General features: G+C 34.4%; 1 protein-coding gene across 1 annotated transcript in view; it reads left to right on the top strand.

The window, feature by feature from the left end:
* LOC142318091 (adipokinetic hormone/corazonin-related peptide receptor variant I-like) overlaps positions 1–23,843 on the top strand; it is a 714,190-nt gene that overhangs the window by 409,890 nt on the left and 280,457 nt on the right. The gene's annotated exons all lie outside the window — the stretch shown is intronic.

Below are 23,843 nucleotides of genomic sequence, written 5' to 3'. Positions count from 1 at the left end.
GGCAGCCTCTCGTGAAATCAACTAACCGTTTGATAAAAAGTATGGCATAAGAAGGAATTTTCTTATTAGAAATTAAGCAAAACTTTCTCATCTACATTTTTCGATCATTAAGTCTTATCCTGAGCATAATTATTAGCATACGTTATTAATAAGTAAGGTTAAAAAATAATCAGTTATCATTAAAATTAGTTTATACCGGTGACCCACAGGAGAACATATCAAAATTCAACCGATCTCATTCTCCCTCTGAGTACGTTTGCCACTTTATTTTTTCGGTACTTCATTCAACTAAATTTTGTTAAGGGTGAGGATTAACAACTACTCTGCCAAAAATAGGATTCTAAGTACGTAGAAGGAAACTGGTTTCCTACTCTAACCCCAACCTTCAAACCCGAGTAAACCATTTCTACTACTACTTCTTCATTAACCCTCTAAGGCTGTTTCGTAAGAACTTTACAAATTAATGAAATATATGATTTATATTGATGCGAGTATTAGTGATACCTGACAGTATACCGCTTCGCTGGTTCATTATGAAGTTGCCCGCTTAGTCTATAAACTTAAAAGAAATCTTGTCTTATTTACGGAAAAGCTTCCAAAAATATTAAAATTTAGTTTAGATTTTCTTTACTTCGTTTGTTTCACCCTAACAAATAAGAAACCTTTATGAAACCTAATTAAAGATTTTCTAGCAGACAGAAATAATCGGTACTATATTCTTTTTTAAATGAAAAGCTAGAACCCTCACGCCTTGTTGCATTTATGGCATCGGTGTGATTGCACGTGATTAAGAAAAGTATAAGCTTCAATACAAGCTAAGAGTCAGATTTTTGCAACTTCTCGCTACTGAGATATTTGGCTTTAAAAACCGGTTTCACCCCTATGTTTATGCGCAGTTTAGTAGTAGTTTGTTGTGTTAAATAAACTTTGATAATCCTTATACTTTTGTCAGACGAAAATTTCAACCAATATTTAGCTCTTCACATAATGGCAAACAAAGCAGTTTGCATTCTTTAGGCACTGGCGACAGTTCGTCTGGTACCTTTCAAGAGTCTTCAAACTGATACTTTTGAATACTTATAAAAATTATTCGATTATACTATAGGAATTTATTTACAGGAACTATCATATGATTTGTTACCGATAAAATTGAATCCGTTTAGTTTCAGGAGATTTAAAATGGAAAAGCCGCCATAGATAGCGATTTTGTTGGGTCATAATTCTGATTTTGTGATCATATCCGTTTAAGAATTGAGAGGTACTCAATTTAGGTACCTCTCAATTTATACATTATGAATTTAATTTGGCTAGCTTTGCCGATCGATTTGAAGTCTAAATCGCTTCATAAAAGCTAATAAATCGAGCGTAGCCTTATACTACTCCCCGATTGGTTTTCTGTTAATTATGTTAATTTTACTCATAACATAATTTTTTCTTCAAACGACTACCAGAAAAATAAAGGAAGCCTTTTATTTCTTTACCACAAAATTAAATTGCACAGTATATTTTATTTTTGTTATATGCACCGGTATCTATATAATAACCGGTATCTATATAACTATTTCGGTAAGTATAAACTATAAGAAGGCCGAGTTTTCGTGCTACTAGGACATCCATTTTGCCACTACTAGAAAATATAGATTTTAAGTGGATAAAAGTATTTAAATACAGTGAGTGATATCTTAAAAGGTATATTAGTGTGGTTCGAACAAACAGTTCTTTAGATATATTACCTTAACAACACTACTAAAGAAATACTTAATTCAGTATGCAATTTGTATGACGAATGGGCGTAACCAGGACAAATAATCCGGTTCTCAACATATCTGACTTACAGGACCCGGCCACGAGTACCAACTTGGGATTCGTTGCCGAAACTGCATGCCGGTCACTTTCGTATACGTGTGTGTTTAACTTGGTGATAAAATGCTAATTATCAAATCCTTGATAATTCATTTCTAAAAATAATACCATTGTGTAAAGTCATAATTAATTAAAGTTCTTTCGATATTAAGTGTTTCCTAAATTAGTCCCACAACCACGTGGCGACAAGTATGGTAGAGAATAAAAATACAGTTTAAATACATTTGATTAGTGATAATTAGCGTTTATGTTACAAATATTACCAATAAAAAATATTTTTTAAATTATAAGCAGATAGATTAAGTAGTATTTTAGTTAGAAGCGAATAAGATTTGTTAAAAACACATGGTTAACCTAAAAATTGCCACGTGCTCGGCAATTTAGGTTAGCTTCCGCTGTGCGTCAATCTTTTTTCGAAAAGCTTCTCAGCAAATAAGTTGAATATTAGGATTAGTCGGGTGAATTTCCTAGTGTATCTTCGGTTCCAACCTAAATTTTATTACATTTGAGAAAAATAGTGGGATTTGGAAATTTTCCAAGTCCCACGAGAAGATTGCATAGGAAACAGCCGTCTCCCTATATCTCAGCTTCAGGGCCGCCGGCACCAAAACCTTTCGAGTTCCAAGCCGTAGCCCCAAGATCCCCTTAATTTTTTTCTGCCCGACAACTTCCCCCCTTGAAAATCTTCCTTTTGATCCTGACCATCTCCCCACCCTTAAAAATTTTTGTTCTCTCGAACAAGGTGTATGAGGCATCATAGGACTCGGCATGAGTTACAGATCAGTTTTTTTAACTACATACGATCTTTGTAAAACCAAAATGCAGAAGAATAGATCAGAGAGGCTTGCTGACATGGAGGCTATGCCTGCTAAGTCCAGCACCAGCGTGTTGGCACCTGATGTACAGCGTGGAGAGCTTCACCCCCATCATGGTACAAATACTAGAAAAAAGATAGAAAGACGCATAACAAAGAAAACCTCCAACTGTGGAAGAGGAGCTTCCCAAAGAACTCGAAGACCTTGTCGTGGAATTGGAGCGGCTGGCATCTGACCTCCGGAAAAGTATCAATAAAAAGGTAAAACGGAGCATAAAGAAGGTCGATACAGGACTAAGCAGCACAGTAAAAGAACTAAGGAGAATAATAAGCGGTAGTACCTTCACTAAAGGCAAGAAACAAACAACGGAGGTGGCAACACAGCCTGTGGCTGTCCTATTATAGATTGCCACACCACCAGGAACTGTAGCGGCACTCACAGGTCCAATGCCTGTTTTAATTGTGGTAGCGTGGGCAGCAGGGCGGCGGATTGCGCTGCGACTCACAATGTCTAACATGTGACACGGAGGGACACTGCACCGGCTCCTTTTTGTGTCCCAGGGAGGCTGGCAAGGAGATCACTAGTAGTAACCGGGGGAGGACCACCGGACAAACTACGACAAGGAAATGAACGTCCAAATAATACAAGCCAACCTTAATCATGCGGAATTGGCCGATGACATTATGGTTAGATACGCATCGGAGATGGGAGCAAATGTAGCACTCATCTCCGAACCGTATGATATCTTCGTCCAGGGTAGATACTCTTTCAAGATAGTACTGAGGCTATACGGATGTGCAGACAAATGCCTATTGGAGACGTATACCGAGGAACAGGATTCTTCAGGGCAAGAGTAGGACTGGTGTACTACTATGCTTGTCATTTCGCCCAACGTTAAGTGATGAGAGGTATGTAGAGGTCTTGACAACCATCGCGAGGGACCTCCAGTACATCGACCGGCAATGATGGCCGGTGACTTTAACGTCTGGTCCACTGCAAGGGGTCTACAAGGCCTGATTCAAGAGGAAGAATCATGTTGGAGACTGTCACAGCTCTGGAATGGTATGTCTCAATAGTGGTGCCACATACACATTTAGGAGAGGGCTGTCGGGTTCTATAGTCGACATCATATTTGCCACCCCGGATCTGGCCGCTCGGGTTCATGGTTGGAGAGTATGGGAGGGGTATTCCATCAGTGACCATCAGCCAATAATCATGACGGTCACTGACAGCGAGAGACGTGGTCATGGTAGGACCACGACAATTGGCTTTAGTAGCAGGACGCTGGACAAGGAAGCACCCACTGGGACACTTAACTTACGGGGCATTACTGCAATAGCTGAAGCTGAAGGTAAAGCAAAACACCTGAGCAATACACTCAGAGAGGTGTGTGATAACACACTTCCAAGAAGTTATTCTTGCAGGAACCATCTACTTGCGTACTGGTGGACTCCAGAAGTAGACAGACAACACGTACGCACCTGGGGTTTATACAAGGCCCAACTTAAAGAATACAGGAGGCAAGGTCATAGCGATGATTAAAGACTCCATGAAATCCTGCTGGCGGCGTCTACTGGCTGAAATAGACACAGATCCATGCGAGGAGACCTTATAAACTGATAGTAAAAAGGGCTCTGGGACCCGTTTTCCTGATAGTAAAACGGGTCCCGTTTCCTTCACAAGGGAAAGTAACGAGATTACAAGTATCATCGAAGGTCTATTTTCCCATAGAGATATGATCGTTATGGAAGAACGAGGAGACCTCCTGCCTAACTTAGTTATTAATATGGTGACCGAGGCCGAACCGGAAACATTCCTGGACATGTTTAACACCTGTCGGTAGAAGGAATGTTCCCGGAGGTGTGCAAGAGACAAAGGTAGTACTGGTGTACAAACCAGAAAAAGATCCGGAGCTTCCCACTTCGTACAGGCCACTCGCAATGTTAAATGCAGTTGCCAAACTGTTAGAGTTAATGCTACAGCAGAGACTTGTTGAAGCTGTTGAAGAAATGGGCGGACTCTGCAAAACAATATGGTTTCCGCAGAGGTAGGTCCGCTATCGATGCAGTAACTGCAGTATGCGAGATGGCTTGTAGAATCACACGCGATGAAAGATGCCGGCCCACAGGCAGGATGTGTGTGCTGATCACCGTAGATGTCAGGAATTCTTTTGCTGCGTGCATCACTCACGCAGCTATTAGGCAACCATTAATATCCTGTGGGATATATTACCAGGTTAATAATTTCATATTTGACTTGACGTATATTAATCTGCGAAGTTGAGGATAGCATACTGTAACGTGAACTGGATAGGGAAGTACCGCAGGGATCGGTCCTTGGACCGACCTTAATCTTGCATATGACGGGGTCTTCCGCCTGTAGCTGCACCCGGGAGTTGCACTGACGGGGTTTGCGGATGATCTCGTCATGGTGGTTGACGCAGTTAACAAAACAGAGGCAGTGGGGAAAACACACAACGGCTACGAAAGCATCAAAGATCAGATGCAAAGAGTCGGGTTGCAAGTGGCACCCGAGAAAACAGAGGCGATTATGATAGAAGGTAAAAGGCGACCTAGTCTGACAATCACCATCGAAGAACAGCGGATCACATCCAGGCCAGCCATAAAATATTTACAGGTTTGGATTGATACCAGGCTGCGATTTGGAACGCATGTGGCAAGCAAGAAGACGGACATGGTCTTGGGGGCCTAGTTTCCGCCCTGCTGCCTAACTGCAATGGACCATAGCAACACCGAAGAAAAATCCTACTATGCTTGGCAAGCTACACACTACTGTACGGTACAGAGTTGTGAGCAGTAGTCATGGTATACGCCAAATACAGGGGAATACTGGCGACACATTACAGACGGTGCTGTCTACGTGTCATATCCTAATACCGGACTGTCTCAGAAGCCGCTGCAAAGGTTCTAGCGGGATTTCGTATCGATCTGGTGGTTGAGCAACGGAGAAGGATGTGGAAGATTAAACCTCTACCACCAGAAGAGAGGAGGCAGCAAAATAATAACATAATGGTCGAGATGAACAACGTGTTGCAGCGGAAATGGGATCGGTGCGGGAAGGGATGGTGGACGCATCGGATGTTTGGCGATGTCAAGCGCTGGAGCGGCAGATGCCACGGCTCCCTAGATTATTACTTAACGCAGTTCCTGGCGGGTCATGGAGGGTTCAGGTTCTACCTGTTCAGGTTCTGCTTGAACTATTCCGATGAATGCCCTGTCTGCCACAAGGAAGAAACCGCTTACCATGTGTTTTTTAAGTGCACAAGATACGATCGTGAGAGAAAAGATCTATTAGATGTTTTACAAAAAGAGGATATATTCATAGCAGAAGTGCAGGATTATTACTGCACTAGGAGATGAACTGGAGGGCTGTTGCTGACTATACCAGGACAGTCCTGCAGGACCTAAATACATGGGAGGAGACCCGCATAAGAACTAGGAGTTGGAGGACATGTGGCCAACAGGCCCTCGACCGAGCGCCTAGGGACCCCCCCCCCCCCGGGCGTGTGGGGGTCGCCTTGGTGCGATGAAGTTCCGAGTACTTCGCACAGGCGTTGGATGGCGGCCTGGGTGGATGGTACTTCAGGTGTGTAATGTACATGTGACGCGAGTAATAGCTGTGTAAAATTTCTGTGGTTTGCGCTTCTGGAGTGTCATACTTGGTTCATTCTATTATTATTATTATGTATCTGATGTTTAGTTTTAGGTATTATGTAATATGTATGTGAAAAAAAAGAAAAGTTGTTTATGTTGTTTGTTGTAAATATTATGTTCCTTGATTAGTTGTATTTGTACATGGGTGTCTGGTACTATGGTGCAGTCTGATGTGTATTGATGCTGCTCACTGTATTGTACATTTGATGTTTGTATTGTGTTTCGTTCTGATTATTTGATATCTCATGTAAGAATTTGTATTATATTTTCAACTTTTGATCTGTAATAGTAGTATTTTGTGACATATGACTATGTGTATGGGCGATCTCCCATTTCCTGATGGAATGATTTATTAACTATCCCAGGGAGGTGGGTAGCCAGGGGTGGAGGTTTAGTTGGTAGTGCGCAGGTATACATACGTTCTTCCTAAAACCTAGCGGGATCTATCAGCCACCCCGATACTGCTTCGGTGTCTGCAAAATGGATTCCTCACCTGTACAAAAAAAAAAAACGTTTTCGCAAAAAATTGCAAAAAAGTATCAACTGTAAATCAGTTGTTATTACCAAAGTTAAGTTAAACCATTTTATATAAGTATTTTACTTTAAATTGTTCTGTTGTTGTTTACGATGGAATCATGAGTAGTGAAAACTATGATTTGCGAGGTTAAATAAATTGCAATAAGTTTAGTAGACACTTGATCTTCAGTTGTTAATACTTTGTCTAAAACGTTATTTAATATAATCTCAATTGTTTCTTAAATATTAATGCCAAAATAAAAAATGAATCAAATAAATAGTTTACTATATAGATCAATGTAAAAAATGGAATTAAAATAAGATTTAAGTGATTTCAAGTAAAATACTAATATTTATATATATTGCTATTATTTTATATACGTATAAAGAGGAAAGTTTTTTGTTTATCTTTTTTTTACTTCTTCTTCTTTATTTTTTCCTGTTTAGCCTCCGATAAGTACCGTTTAGATAATACTTCAGAGGATGAATGAGGATCATATGTATGAGTGTAAATGAAGTGTAGTATTGTACATTCTCAGTTCGACCATACCTGAGATGTGTGGTTAATTGAAACCCAACCACCAAAGAACACCGGTATCCACGATATAGTGTTCAAATCCGTTTAAAAATAGCTGGCTTTACTTGGACTTGAACGCTGGAGCTCTCGACTTCCAAATCAGCTGATTTGGGAAGATGCGTTCACTACTAGACCAACCCGGTGGATTTATCTTTTTTTTACTATCCTTTTTTAACCACACGGGGACACCAGTAACCGCCTAAAATACGTTGCCTCGACTGCCCCCAAGTAACGCAGCGGTGACTAACCACTCACCCGGTTTGTCCACCCTCTGGATGTCCCTGTGTCCCTCCCGGTTCACTGAAGCAACACGACCTCCGCTTCTGGCTGCCTTTAAGTCTCTCCCCAGGAGGGCTACCCTTCCGTCCCTACACCTAGTGGGGGTCCGAGTATGCTTCCCCACGTATATCCCCCCGATCCTCGCGCGACCAGCCCTCAAACTTCGAGGGTTTCTGATGCGTCATCAGAAGCGCCCTGACCCAATCACAGAGACCGACCCAAGGCGTCTTGAGCCACAAGGCTGCTGCCTCCCTTGCCCTGCACGGTTCCGCGCTTCGATTCCCTGGCGACCTTATTTTTTTCGCCAGTTCCCGTATTTTTAAAAAAAATTGTTTTTTGATTGTTTGTTTATCTGTCTATCTGTATGTTCACGGATCACGCGAGAACCAACCGACCGATTGCTTTCAAATTAACAGGATACTTTTGTGTTATCCCAAGGAAGGTTTTAAGCCATAGACTGAGAACCTAACCTTCTTGGAGGTGAATTTGCCAATTAAATGTAATCATTCGTTAAAGATAAAATAAAATTAATAATTAATTAAAAATTAAATAAGTTTCTGTCAGAATGGCAACAGAAATAAGTTGTTAAGTTTTGCTCGTCAAATATCTGTGTACTTTAGTTACCATAATCGCTACTATTCTGTATTTTTTAATTTAGTTTGTTTTTCAGGATTCTATAAAGCTTGAATACTTTAACTGTTATTCATCAGTATTATTCTTACAATCATGAGAGTAACCAACACTGCGAGACACCCTGGCTAGACGGGAAGGCGAGCGAAGCGAGCCCCGTCCAACAGTTATATAAAAGAATATATTTATTTAGTTATCTTTTCTTTACTTGGAAAAAGTGATTTTTAATTACAACATTATAAGTTGCATTTTCAATTTTCATTCGTGTGTGTTTTAACAAAATTACATAAGTAAAATATACTAGGAAAACTGAATATTTAACTAAGACAATTTAGTTACTGCAAATTTATATTCTGCAGTTTATTATAAGCCACTGCTTTTTAAATTGACTAGAATCTACATTCGATTGAATCGAGTAAATAATTGTAACAAATATTTTCTATCAGATGGGAAGTGATTAATATTTTCTTATTATTTGCTCATTTTGTAGGTTTACGACCAACTTTTCTGTAGTATCAGCCATCTTTCCAGTTAACAGCTACTTTATTCAGGAAATTTAGCTATTTTTTTAATTTAAAATGTTACTTTGATAAGCTATGTAAAAAGTGTGAATAGTAACTTTAATAAAAAAAGAGTATGTTTTGGTAAACCTGACTAGTAAAAAAATGTATAACTAAATATTTTGATCATAGCGAGTGATGGCTGTTACTTAATGAACAAAATATTAATTTTAACTATTCTACACATTTTCATTCGCGGATTATTAAAACGATTGTAAAAGTTTGTTTTTATTAATTTAAAAAAATAACCATTCAAATAGTTATTATTTGAAGAATAACAGGCAACTGGAGAACAATGCCGTAATAGCGCAGAAAAATGAGAAAAGATCAGGTATTAAGCAGTTAAACATAGAATATGATCTATTTCAAGCTCACTACAACAAACTTCTGTAGGTAGAATATTTTCAAGAAATTTTACCACATAACCTTGAAATAGTAAATATTCTGTTTCTGCAATCAATTTATTCCGATTAAGATTTATAATCTGGTATAGGGCTTCTACTTCTGGCTTGGAAAATAATCTTGTAGTAGGCTTCCTATTGACAATAACTTCTATCTTAAAAGTGGAAAGTTTTTTTTTACGTTATGACTTTAAAGTTTTCAAATTTTTCTAATAGAAGACGCCAACAAATTATGTTTTTTTACAGTTTTGTTTATTTGTAAGATATAGTTTACCTGTAAGTTTGATTATGACCTTAATTTACTCACGAACTAGTATATTTAAAAAAATATATATTCTGATGAAGTAGCTGAACTTATTTTTTATATTTATATTCAATCTCAAATTACAGTTATCTTTCTTTTATTTGCTGTTTTACGTTGTAAGTTATACAAATAAGTTGGAGTTTTTATGTATACTTTTAATCTAAAATTTTAATTTTAGGCTTCTTGAACTCCCTTTTTTATGAAATTACGAGGATACTTTTTATAAAAATAATCAGATTTAAACTACCAGAAAATATGACCTATGTTTTTTTAATAAAATAATAGATTAGATATTTTAATGATTATTTTTTCCCATAATTATATTATAACACTGTTTAATCATATTATTTTTATGAACTGACCCATTTCTTAAATTAATCCACTGAGAAGTCGAAAGATTCGATACATTCTAACGTCTCCAATGACCTATGCATATACGAGTAAGTTGATCAATTGTTCGCCTGAAAAGTCCCTGTTGTTATAGACATGGCTCTTGGTCTTAATTAGGCTCAATTAGGCTGGTCAGCTAATTGCATTTGAATCACTAGTTTAATCGATTAATTTTTAATCGGTAAGGTCCTGTTCAGCGATACGTAGTGGGATATGACCAATGACCACATATCAGTTTTCTGACATCGTACTATTATTGTCCATGCAATATTTCTGGTGCGGTGTACGTCAACTCACCGCAGAACGTTCTACTCATTGAAGGGTTTCCTTAATAATCATATCATAATCATTAAGTAATTATATACTAAATAGTTCAATTTAAAACGAATAATATTGCTTTACTATGGTTTATAAAAGGAATTTGTAATTGCTGGAAGGATTACTGAATACTGAGAAAATCTTGATGACAACAGAATTGCAAAATGTAAAATTAGTAAATAAAATGTACATAAATACGTAAAAAAATATTTTTTTTATGAGGTTAATGGTAAATTAAAGTAGATAATGAATAAAATAATTTTTAAGGCACTAATTGACAAGTTTCTAAATATATTTTATTTGAGCGATTATTTTAAAATGCAAATATTTATTATGAGAATACCTAACCTGAAGACGTTTCTGGTTACTTCTGAGTAGGCATCACTTGCTTAGGTGTGCAATGTATCATACTTTTATTTTTTTTTTTAAATGTATTTTTTTAAAAATAAATGTATGTATCATACTACACTGTATATACTAAAGAAAAATTTAGGCAACTAAAAATTATTACGGTTTCATGTAAAGTAATCAAAAGCTTTGCAGTCTTAATAGTGTTTCAATGCTAATAGACAAATAGAAGCACAATAAAAAAAAACACATTTTTAGATAAAGTGAGAGTTAAGGGGTTGAGTATTTACTTCGGATTTTATTCGGTATTTACTCATCTTTGATTTGCTTTCCTTTTAGTAGATTAGAGTACTTACAATAATATTCAAAGATGTTATATATTACCGTGGTAATGATAACGATTCGTATCGTTAATCTATAATAGTCATTAAACATATTTCAGGTTTTCAGAAAATCATTTCGGCAAAAAGACGAATGACTCATTTTAAATGCCGTTAATAAAAAATTCGTTTCTTTTAGCAAGAGTGGAAATTCTCCAACTATTCAGATAAGTTAGATTTTGTTAATTTATTGGATTAAATTATTCCAGATCTTTTTTTTATTATCCGACCACCTTCGTCGAGGAGTGATAACCTCCCTGTCTATTATCTGAAAATTCCGGTTTTGAATCCCGCACAGCATTAAAATTTGTCATACGCTTAGAATTCAATTCTTTATTTCCATTCTAAGAAAGAGACTTAAAAGTGGCAATTAATAAAATTCAAATGTTTTCTCGGGACTTCATAATCCAGAACTCATTTTTTTATAAATAAAAATATTAGTGAAAAATCGTTAAGAAATTAGTAAGTTTTATCAATTAGTTTCAAAACCTTAACAATTCTGGCTTTAAAAGTTTCAAACACCATAGGAAAGTTCCACAAAAAGGAGTTTTTAATCTCCTTTTTAATTTAAAAAAGTGACACATTTGATTCACTTTTCATTTTTCTTGGATCTTTTACCACATAATTCACTTCTTTTTAAAATTGTTTACATGTCCATTGACAGATTAAGTTACGGTTCATAAAGAATTATCATTTTACCTAAACAATTGTTACTATTTTCTTCTTTTTTTGGTTAGTTATATAAACATATTTAAATATTTATTAAAATGATTTCTAATCTTTATTTTTATTTATCTCTTTTTTACCTTCGTTATTGACAACAAATCGCGCAAATCCAAAGTCGGCTAATATAACGTTTAAGTTAGTTGCTATTAAAATGTTCTCAAATTTTTTGGGCAATGTTCCTTCTGTTTAAATAAATTAGTGACTTATTTCACTGACTCATTCATAGCTTTGCTTTTCATTTAGGTATTTCTTTAGAATAAATACAATAAGTAGTTACCTCTTTCACAGGACCATTAAAAAAATAATAATAAAAAGAATTTTAAAACTAATAATAATTTAAAATCACTTAGATTATCTGTAAATGTATAAAATATTCTAGAATGTCTTACGTGAAATACAACATATAACTGCATGGCAGAAATTTCAAGAAACCTTTCAAGAAATTAAAGAATGCAATGTCTACCGAAGTACTGAATAATAGAGTGAATTATTATTAACTTCGAAATAATAAAATAATACGAAAAAATTTAGAAAATAAAACGTTTTACGCTAGTCACGATACCCTTTAGCAGTTTAGGATTCACTATTAAATATTGTGATTTTGTTTTTAATTCATCCATTTCATTGGTGTGAATTTCAGTGTGCATCGCATGACTTATTTGGTCTCGGACTTGTTGAAAATTTTGTTCTCTACTTCTTTTCTTCTTACAAACTACCATATATTATCCGATTTATCAACACTTACATCTTAATGCTGTGAAATCCTTCATTAAATTAGCTCTTACAAACTGATTATGACATGTACGAAACCGATCCTGTGACAATGATGTAGTATTTTAACATTAGATTTTCAATTAAACAATACTAAAACGTCATTACAAATTTGGAAACAAACTAGCTAAATAATGGATTGCAACCAGACTGTAGTTGAACGAAAATACTACCATTTCATGTGCGCGTATTTAATTAGTTCATAGAATATTTTCAATTTATCCATCAAGTGTCTCCATAATTTTACTTCTTGACTCATATAACAAAGAAGGTAACGTAGTTTACCTTAAAGTAAAACAAGAATATTTTTCAATGTATCATAAAAATATCTCACCATAAGAAATTTAATAAAATTTAAATTATGAATTATTAAAAATGTTGTAAGACTATTAGATACCAATCCCCTATTATTTAACATTGCATTTTTCTATCTTCCGAACAAAATAAATCTTTAAAAATTTTTAATTTTGTTATCAACTTTTGAAACAGATAAAAACGTGTGTGCAGTCCTAAATCATTTTAGGGCTATCTTAGCTTAATTGGCCTACTTCGCTGTTTGCTATAATTACAATGAACTAGCTGGGGTCCTTTAATTTATTTTCAACGTTTCATGATAATCGCCTCCTACATATCCTAAATAAAAAAGTAATGAATTTATTGTTGCTTTAATAGTGCAATTTCTCAAACCAAAGGTTAGATAAACAGGGTTTGTAAAATAAATTATAACAAACCCGATCTCCCTGGAGGAACAGTATTGGTTTTTCATCCGGAGGTCCCAGGTTCGAATCCCCCGGTTAGGCATGGCATTTTTAATATGCAACAAAAATTCCATTTTCATCTCCCTTCCACAAGCCTCAGGCTTTTGTGGCGAGAGCATAATAAAAAATGTATTAAAAAAACCAAATACTTACTTTTGAAATGACTACCAAATGACCGCTTTGATATTGAAAAAAAATTCTCACCAAATTATTCATAAATAAAAAATGATCTTACAAAATTAAATTGTTCATTTTATAGGAAACATTTTGTACAAAATATATATAAAATGATTCAAAGAAACGGGAAATATTGAAAGTTGTGTTGGTAGCCGTGGGCGATTGTTACCACTTGATAAGTGGCGCCAGCCACTTATCAAGTGGCTGGCTCTAACCTAACCTGCCATTTAGTTGTCATGGATACTTGGAGTGGTGCGCAACGTGCATTTGCTATCAAAGCGTTTTACAAAAACAATGACGTGTGGAGGGAGCGCGTAGAGAATTTCGCCGTCATTTTAACCTGGGACGGCACGACCGTGTTCCATCAGCACATGTAATTAAAACATGGATATCTAATTTTGAGGAAACTGGTTCGGCAATAAAAAAGAAACCTCCAGGCCGTGACCGTGAGCTGTCACACGAAGTCCACATCGGTCAATGCGTCGTCTCTCAGCATCTTTACAATTGCATTGTTCAAGTGTTCGAAGAATGTTAGTGAAGGACTTGTAATTCCATCCATACAAGTTGCAGATCCTCCAGGAACTGAAAACGAACGATGCAGTTGTGCGAGCACAATTCTGTAATGTAATGCTTCAGAAGATAAACGATAACGAAGAGTTTGTTCAGGAACTGTGGATATCAGACGAAGCGCATTTCCACCTCAGTGGATTTGTTAACAAACAAAATTTCAGATGCTGGGCACAAGAAAATCCTACGCAGCTACACCAGCGTCCGTTGCACAGCCAGAAAGTGACCGTGTGGTGTGCTACGTCATCTTACGGGGTTATAGGCCCTTATTTGTTTGAGGATGACAACGGTCTTGCGATTACAGTGACGTCGGCTCGTTACGTAGCCGTGCTTGAAACCTTTGTTGTCTAACAACAAAAGAGATTTCCACCTATTCTTAACACAGCCTGGTTTCAACAAGACGGAGCAACGTCACATACTGCACGAATATCGATGGCAGCTGTACGCCGATTGTTTGGACAACGTGTTATTTCACGAAATGTTGACATTAGATGGCCTCCCAGATCGCCTGATCTCTCAGCTTGCGATTACTTTTTGTGGGGTCACCTTAAAAGCAAAGTGTTCCACAGTAGACCTGCTACAACGGAAGAACTGAAGGCAAAGATCCGAGAAGCAATTGCGGAAATTCCAGTTGAGATGTTACGTCAAACCATGAACATTTTAACGAAGAGACTTCGTGAGTGTTTACATAGAAGAGGAGGTCACCTGGACGATGTCATCTTTAAAAAATAAACTAAAATGTATATATCCTAAAATGGCAATATTTGTACAATTACATGAAATAAAATTCATTTTCTAAAAAGATTTTTCATTAACGTTATTTAATTTTTAAAATTTCCAGTTTCTTTGAATCACTCTGTATATATTTATTTTTTAATTTTGGTTTCTAAAGCGCATTTTAAAAGACTCGCTTTTAAAAATCTGTTATTTATTAATAAGTGTTCAAAAAGTGGCACAACCTTATGGGAAAGTGAGCAAGTTACAATAGTTGTTGAAAGTGGCCTCTATTATACGATTCATGTATTGAATACGACGTTGCATTCTCTTAAACACATGTTGTCATGTTTGTTGAGGAATTGCAGCGACACACCGTTGAATTTTGCCCTGCAATTCGGGAATAGGTGAGGATGAGTTTTGTAATCACCATCCATTAAGTATCACCACGAGAAAAAGTCAGGAGAGGATAATTCAGGAGATCGATGGGGTCACAACCCCCTCGAAATCACTTGTCAGTAAAAACAATGTTCCAAGTGGCATAGTGTTGGATATACGAGGATTGTCTTGCTGAAACCACGTGTACTCTAGCCGGTCTCTCTTTTTCTATTTAGCCTTCAGAACCACCATAAGGTAATTACTTCAGAGGATGATATGTATGAATGTAAATGAAGTGTAGTCTTCTGCAGCCTCAGATCGACCATATTCCTGAGATGTGTGGTTAATTGAAACCCAACCATCGAAGAACACCGGTATCCATGATCTAGTATTCAAATCCGTATAAAAGTAGTGGCCTTTACTAGGATTTGAACCTTAGAACTATCGACTTCGAAATCAGCTGATTTGTGATGACGAGTTAACCACTAGACCAGCCTGGTGAGCTACTCTAGTCGGTCTGCAGATACAGTATTTACAAATTGTTGCACCATCTGATATAGAGCTCACTGTTCACTGTGCCATGAAGTAAAGCCATGAAGATTCGCCTCCGAGAAATTGCATACCAAACATCCACTTTTTTCTTCCGCACAGAGCAGACTCCTACTGCTAATGTGTATTTTCTGTACACCAAATGCGTGAATTCTGTGCATTCACGTATTCATCAAGTTGGAACCATGCCTCATCAGACCAAAACCAATCATCGAGTTCCTCCCCATCTGGCAATGCAGATGACAAGAACCACTGGCAGAAAGCTACACGTTTTCCAGTATCTGCAGGTGACCAGATGGAAATGGCATTGATGTTGCCACACAGACGCCAGTAAAGGAGGTGGATGGCAGGCTGCTAGACGAAGCGGATGAGGGCTTGCTAAATGATACAGGAGTGAATTGAAGATGATATTCCGGTCAGTGTACTCCGGATAGTGTGTTGTCGTCGGCCCAGGGTATTGTTCCTGATTAGGAAAGTATTTAAGAGGGATGGATGCCGTGACAACGTGCACTTTACAATGTATCTGGGAGGTGACAATGCAACCGACATGTCGGTGCAAGCAGAGATTCCGCCCACAAAGTGTGACGGTTGTTGAATCCGCAGAAGGTAAGAGACATGCCGACGTGCTTAAAAACGTCTAGATGGAAGCCATGGTATTTGAGGGAGCGGAAGTAGTCTATATGAGAAAAGGCCCGAGGGAGGAATTGAAAATAAAAGTGAATGAAAAGGAGATATCAGTACCATCAGAAGGTTGACACAGGAGCAACTCGCGAACGCGAAGGTGGTGATAATAATTTATTTCGCAATAAGTCTTCTATTAGCCAATAGTTAATTATATTTCTGGTATTTTTCTTAAAAAAAACAGAAGAAAAAAGAAAAATAGCATATTTTTTCTACTTGTGATTTTTATTAGATTTTTACCACAGTGACAAAGCGCAACAAAATCTAGAAATATGCCTTATAAAGTCATTTTTTCTCACTGTCCAACCTAAATTTGACATTTTTCAATTAAACGATTATGTATCTATTATCAAATTTCTAAGTAACAGCTATATCAGTCAATAATAGTAAAACTACAATTTTATTTGTTCATATTTATGCTGCCAAATAAGAAAGTGTGTACGTAATTAAACATAGTATAAACTAATATTTTAATTAAAAATTTGATTAAATATCACCTACAAGTGTGGGCGATGTAGAGTGCTATAGTTATAACGCACCGGCAAGATAAGGCAACAAAGGTTAATGTAGAAATTATTTTAAAATAATTACCCATTCCAGGAAAACGCTTATCCTCTTGTAAAGTAATTGATAGATGAAAATTTAATGATTGACCATCTTCCAGAAATGGGGCGGAAACAATGAGAGAATGTTGGTTACTCAATAGGCAGTTTAGAAAATATATTTACTTTTTTTCTTTTGCGAGTGTCACATTCACGTTAAATGATTGTGTACAAAAGATAGTAAAAAAGGATACTTTTCTTTAGTATTTCAAATTTTAAAAGGTATATTTAATGAATGAAATGAAACTTCGAAGGATAGTATGAGGATAGCGATTGGGGAAATAAACTAAGATTACCTATCTTTAACTTTACTTTTATCGCCTCTTTTCCATCCCATTCTTAACTTCATCATGAATCGAGTTAGGCAACAAATTCATTGGCAAAGATATAGTGCGACTAGTATAGTAATTTTCGTTTTGTAATATAGTAATATGTTCTAGTGTACTATTATGTTCTGTAATATAGATTATTTGGAGGTAAGTATTACTTCCAAATCCCATAAAACAAGAAACAATTGGACTTCATCATTTAAAATTAGTTTATCTATTTTTATCGTTGCATTATCAAATAAACAGCAACCAAAAGAACAAATAACAACTCCCAGTTCTTGAATAAATTATGGTTATACATTTCTGTCACACATGTTTTTGTACCGTTGGCCCAATTATTCTTCTTTTCTTTTTCTGTTTAGCCTCTGGAACCACCACAATTATAAAGACAATAGTTTAAAGTTAAATTTTCCCAATGAATTTCAGATAAAAATGTTAATAATCCCGTAAAAGGATTTTTAATATTTAACTGGATTAAATGAGAGGGTAAAACGAGTATTTTACAGTGCTTTCAAATATAATTTTTTTTAAGCAGAACTAATGTTGTAGTACTCTAAAGACAATAGCATACTGTGTAAAATAATAGTTTGTGTAATGTGATAAATATAATAAGTTTAATAAACTGAATAATATATTCGATTATTCTGTTTCATAGTTCCATATATTAAGAGAGTGGTCACAATACTACACGTTAGGTTTGGGTTTGTAACAATGGCTTCTGCCTAATACGTTCTCATCGCTAATATAAAGTTCAGGATTATTCCATCTTGTTTTTATTAAGGTGGGGTTTATTTCACGTTTTCATTATTTTTAGTTATTTTGAGGGTAAAATCAAGGAAAGAATAACGTATTAATAAAGAAATTTATGATTGTGGGGATTTAGGAATTATATGTTGAGACCAAGAGACTGCCAGATTAGATAGGTACGGTGAAGTGCAACAACCAGTCAAACGATTGAAAAAAAAACCAAGTCTTTTCTCTCACCCGGATTTAAAAAATTATTTATTAATACGCGAACTTGTATTTTTATTATATTTTCTAATTTATTGGGGTCTTTCGAACCGTGCAAATTTCGAGACTTCGCCTTTTCCTCTTTGTGATTTTGCATAAAGTAATACTGTACTAACTGTGATTCAGCTGAAAGTCAAATCAACGATTAGAAATCTCACTTGATCATTTATTTTACATTTCCAATAATAATTAAAACTCTTTCAGTAATTAAAAACGCCTGTTTCTTCTTTTGTAAAATATACGTATTCTCTTGTAAGAATACATAATTTACTTAACATTCTGCTGAGTGGTTTTTTATAAAATACTTTATATAAAATATAAAAGTATGGCTTAGTAAATGTAATTTTCTAGAAGCAAATAAAAGGTATACATAAAATATTACTTAATGAAAATTGAATATTATATGTTCGTTGGAATACACAATAAGAACTACTAATTAAGTAGGGATTTTTTATTCTAAAGATCATTTCTAATTTTCCTAAAACTTCTTTAAAAAATCCGTAGGCGCAGTAGAATCAGAATCAATAATTTTACATGCGATTATCATTTCGGTGTGAACCTGATCCATAAAAATCTTTCTGATTATGCATGTCTCATAAACCTGAAACGCACCGAAACGTTGAAATGCATAAATTAAAACCCATTTACTACACCTGAAACATTGTTCTGTATTAAAAATAGTGTAATTATATTTCCAAAAAATGCATGATATTTATTATCGTATCTAAAAAACCATATTCTAAAACCACATTACCAATAAAAGGAATATACACGAAAAATATTTATGTAGATGAGAAACCAGAACAAATATAATTGGATAATTCTTTGTGCTTCTTTTATCAGGATAAAAAATATTTTATCTTTACAACGTTCTTCATCGGACTAGTTAAATATTTATATTTACTAACAGTAGATTTAAGAAAGAAAAACGCCAGAAATCCTGATAGAGCGTTTTTAGATCTTTGAAAATCTTTTTATTTGAATTCCTAAAAACGCTGGCAAAAACCACTCTTGTGAAATAAAACAAAAAAGTTTAAAAAAATGAATTAAAAGTCTCAAATAGAATGTAATACTGTTCTGACTAGTCTCTGTCAGAAACATCAGTGAAGCAAATTATCGTCAGTGGAGATATACAAGTTAATGTACTGTGTAATCAGTAAATAGTTAGTTAATACACTGTAATAGTTAAGTTAATGGTCGTCATGATTATTCGGCCAACAGTTAGTTCACTTGAATAGTTTCCTCTATTACTTGCTGTGAAGGAATAATTCAATAACACTAATGAAACATTATTCCGTATTTTTGATTTCGTTTGTATTTAGTTTTGTTTGAGTTATTTTTTTATACTTCTTATTTATCAATTTTTCGCAGAAAATTAATCTTTCCGATTGCAAAAAAATAGTTGTCAGATAGATATTAAACATTGTATTATTTATTATGTTGTTATGAAATTAAGGTTGCTGTGTAAGAAAATACAAAAATATACGGCAGGTTACTGTTAACAAACAGACTGACAAAACGAATAAACTAGTATACTGAAGAAGTATTTGAATTATACCCTTAAGGTTTTGCTGAATCATTATATTTTAACAAGTTTAATGAAAAACATATTTAAATCAAGAAAGAGAGTGGGGAGAGATTGAAACATTTATCAACTTCTCTTAATTCAAACAAATTGCTCATAATAATAAATGCAATTTTAGTCACAACGAAAATAATAATAACAACAACAATAATAATAAAGACTATAAAAGATAAACCATTTATTTTTCTTTAAATTCTGACCTTTTAAAGTCTGCGTAAAAATAAACCAAGCAGCTATCAACAACTAGAATCCCTTCATTTGGAGCAGACATCAGTATATAGTAACTTTAAAAAAATTGAAAATTATTTATTATTTGTTGGTTTTTAGCGATTTTTTGAAGCGGGTTTTTAAAATTTAAATTTAACTTTTTTATTCTTTCTCATCTTAAATCCAGATACGCTACTCCACTCGTTTAAAATAAGAAAGTTCCTAAGTAACCCAAAAATAGTATTATTGTAACAGTAATCCTGTTGCAATGGTCCTGTTGCATTATTACAGTAACAGAACCAGTGTAACCGACCAGGGTAACGGATTTCTTCCAATTAAAAAGAAAGAAAGAGAAAATAGTAATGAAAAGAAGGATCTAGAAGAACTAAAAAGGGATTCTTTTCTCAGAGTAACAGTTTCGTTCAACAATCTGTTCTTTCTAATAAAGACAACGGCACCTCCAAAAGCGGTTGCTGGACCAAACGGTTACCGGACCTGAATAAAAATTTATAGAAAAACGTAAGGACGCGGACGATGAAAATTAATATTCGAGTTCGACGCGTTTGCGGTGACGGCGATATTAGTAAGCGTGTGGTAATGAGTGAAGAGTACGTCATGAGCATTCCATTATGGATTGTGGGTGAATGCAGGAAGTTGTTTAGTGTGTTATTGGTAAACAGTAGAGAAAGCGACAGTATTCTATTCATTCATAAAGCGTAGGGTAGTTTTATTGTAAACAGTAAAAGTAATGATATATGCAAAAAGTGAATTGTATAAACTTAAGACAGTGCTATTATTATCTTGTTGTTAATGCAATATTAGTTTCTATTGGTCAATGTGATGTATTTAATAAATGGGTTCGAATTGTGATCTTTATAATAATTTAATTGTCATTTAATGGATTTTTATCTTTTTGTTGCAATTATAATTTTTACTATTCTAACTGTCATATGTTTATTATTATTATTAATATACTATATTTACAGTAATAAATTGTATTTATAAAAAATGTTTAGTTGTTAGTCTCGCTATATCCTGATCGAACCGCGAATACGTCGACGGCAACACAAAAAAAAATTCACAGAGATGAGTAATGAGATTAGTACTGAGATAAAGCGTCTGTCTCTCTCTAATTAGTAAGTTTGTAATAGTATTTACTTCAAGTTTTTCTACCCAAGTTTATTAAGAAAACACCTGAATAACAGAATGTAACCTAGTTTTTATGTACTTCCTCATAAAAATCTAATACTAAGCACTGATAACGAAAAATAAATATTCAAATCGTTTATGTAGACTGTGTTTTCTGTCTAAAATAAACTAAAACTAAAAAGAAAACAAAAAAAAGTTAAAATTAAAATAAATTAAAAAAATGAAAATTTTAATTTAAAATAAATAATGTTAGTCACAAAAAAAATAATAATAAAGACTATAACAGATAAACCAATTATTTTTCAATTTTTCTTTAAATAATAAATCTTATTAATGGGGTTTAATCCTAATGTTATCTGAAAGAAACAAGTTATTGATCCACCAAAAGAACTTCCTTTGCAAAGTAAACAAAAGCATTATCGATGTGCGTTACTTTAATAAAAAGTAAGAGCTGAACGTACCCACCGGGTTGGTCTAGTGGTTAACGCGTCTTCCCAAATCAGCTGATTTGGAAGTCGAGAGTTACAGCGTTCTAGTAAAGCGAGTTATTTTTACACGGATTTGAATACTAGATCGTGGATACCGGTGTTCTTTGGTGGTTGGGTTTCATCAATTAACCACACATCTCAGGAATGGTCGAACTGAGAATGTACAAGACTACACTTCATTTACACTCATACATATCATCCTCATTCATCCTCTGAAGAATTATCTAAACAGTAGTTACAGGAGGCTAAACAGGAAAAAGAATGAGCTGAACGTAACATAAAAAAAAATCATATGTGGATTGAGTTGAGGTGTCCCCTATTATTGAGTTTGTTATAAAAAACTGTCGAAATTATTAACCGCTACTTCAATAACAATTCATTATTCTAAAAATTGTTTTAACGTAGTTATTAAATAACAATCAATTGTTACATAATTTCTCATGTATACAAATATATTATACTAGGCCCAGCCAGTGTACGAGCTTGTGACGTCTCGAGCAGACTGCGTAGTACTACTCAGCTTGTAAACATCAACTCCGCATATCATATCGAAGTATTACTTATTATCATATTGTACTCGGTAATAATTATCATGTTTACATTTACTAATTATGTAATATACGTAATTAATTCTTTTATAACCTTTGTTTGGACTAAATTATTAATTTTAATAATAAGCAAAAGTTTACTTGAATTTTTTTCATGCATCTAATTCAAACTTCTAGCAAGTTCACCGTCCTCACTAAACGTATCACTGTCACTTTCATTTTCACTATCAGAGTCTACACGTATAATATAACGTTCTGTCATTTCATCTATCAGTGGTTCCAATTTTTCATACTCTTTTTCAATATTTTTTACTTTTTCAGTATAGGGTTTCCAGTCATCTTCATACATGGAATACCAAAAGAAAGAAAGCCTCTGAACTAAAAAACCTTATATTAAAAAAAAGAAATGAGACGTAACCATGACAAACAATATCTTTTTCTTAAACCATTTATTAATCTCAAGGTGCGATTCTACCTCTCCACACGTGATTACCTTGTGTTTCTTTGTCCTTTATACAAAAAAACCCCTAACATTAATGTATTTTATATAACATCATCTAGTTAATGCCTTTGATTCTGTTTGGTATGGAGAAAGAATATCTTTTAGCTAAATAGTTTATGCTTTAGCTTTTTCTTCATATTTTATTATTAGTATCCCAATTAAAGACTGCTTAGTAAACCAACAATCAATCAACTTCTGTACAAAAAAAAATCTTTACTGAAAAGAAGTTGAGTGAAAATTGTATGTACTATTTGGAAAAATTTCTTGTTTTTTTTTATAAAATATAAAATAATTTTAATTTTTTACCATATTGCTCCTTAGATACAATATTAAAAGACAATAGTTTAAAGTTAAATTTTCCCAATGAATTTCAGATAAAAATGTTAATAATCCCGTAAAAGGATTTTTAATATTTAACTGGATTAAATGAGAGGGTAAAACGAGTATTTTACAGTGCTTTCAAATATAATTTTTTTTAAGCAGAACTAATGTTGTAGTACTCTAAAGACAATAGCATACTGTGTAAAATAATAGTTTGTGTAATGTGATAAATATAATAAGTTTAATAAACTGAATAATATATTCGATTATTCTGTTTCATAGTTCCATATATTAAGAGAGTGGTCACAATACTACACGTTAGGTTTGGGTTTGTAACAATGGCTTCTGCCTAATACGTTCTCATCGCTAATATAAAGTTCAGGATTATTCCATCTTGTTTTTATTAAGGTGGGGTTTATTTCACGTTTTCATTATTTTTAGTTATTTTGAGGGTAAAATCAAGGAAAGAATAACGTATTAATAAAGAAATTTATGATTGTGGGGATTTAGGAATTATATGTTGAGACCAAGAGACTGCCAGATTAGATAGGTACGGTGAAGTGCAACAACCAGTCAAACGATTGAAAAAAAAACCAAGTCTTTTCTCTCACCCGGATTTAAAAAATTATTTATTAATACGCGAACTTGTATTTTTATTATATTTTCTAATTTATTGGGGTCTTTCGAACCGTGCAAATTTCGAGACTTCGCCTTTTCCTCTTTGT

Source organism: Lycorma delicatula, chromosome 1, assembly GCF_047948215.1.
Source record: "Lycorma delicatula isolate Av1 chromosome 1, ASM4794821v1, whole genome shotgun sequence".
NCBI classification, from domain to species: Eukaryota; Metazoa; Arthropoda; class Insecta; order Hemiptera; family Fulgoridae; genus Lycorma; species Lycorma delicatula.
This window is presented reverse-complemented; position numbering and strand designations above follow the sequence as displayed.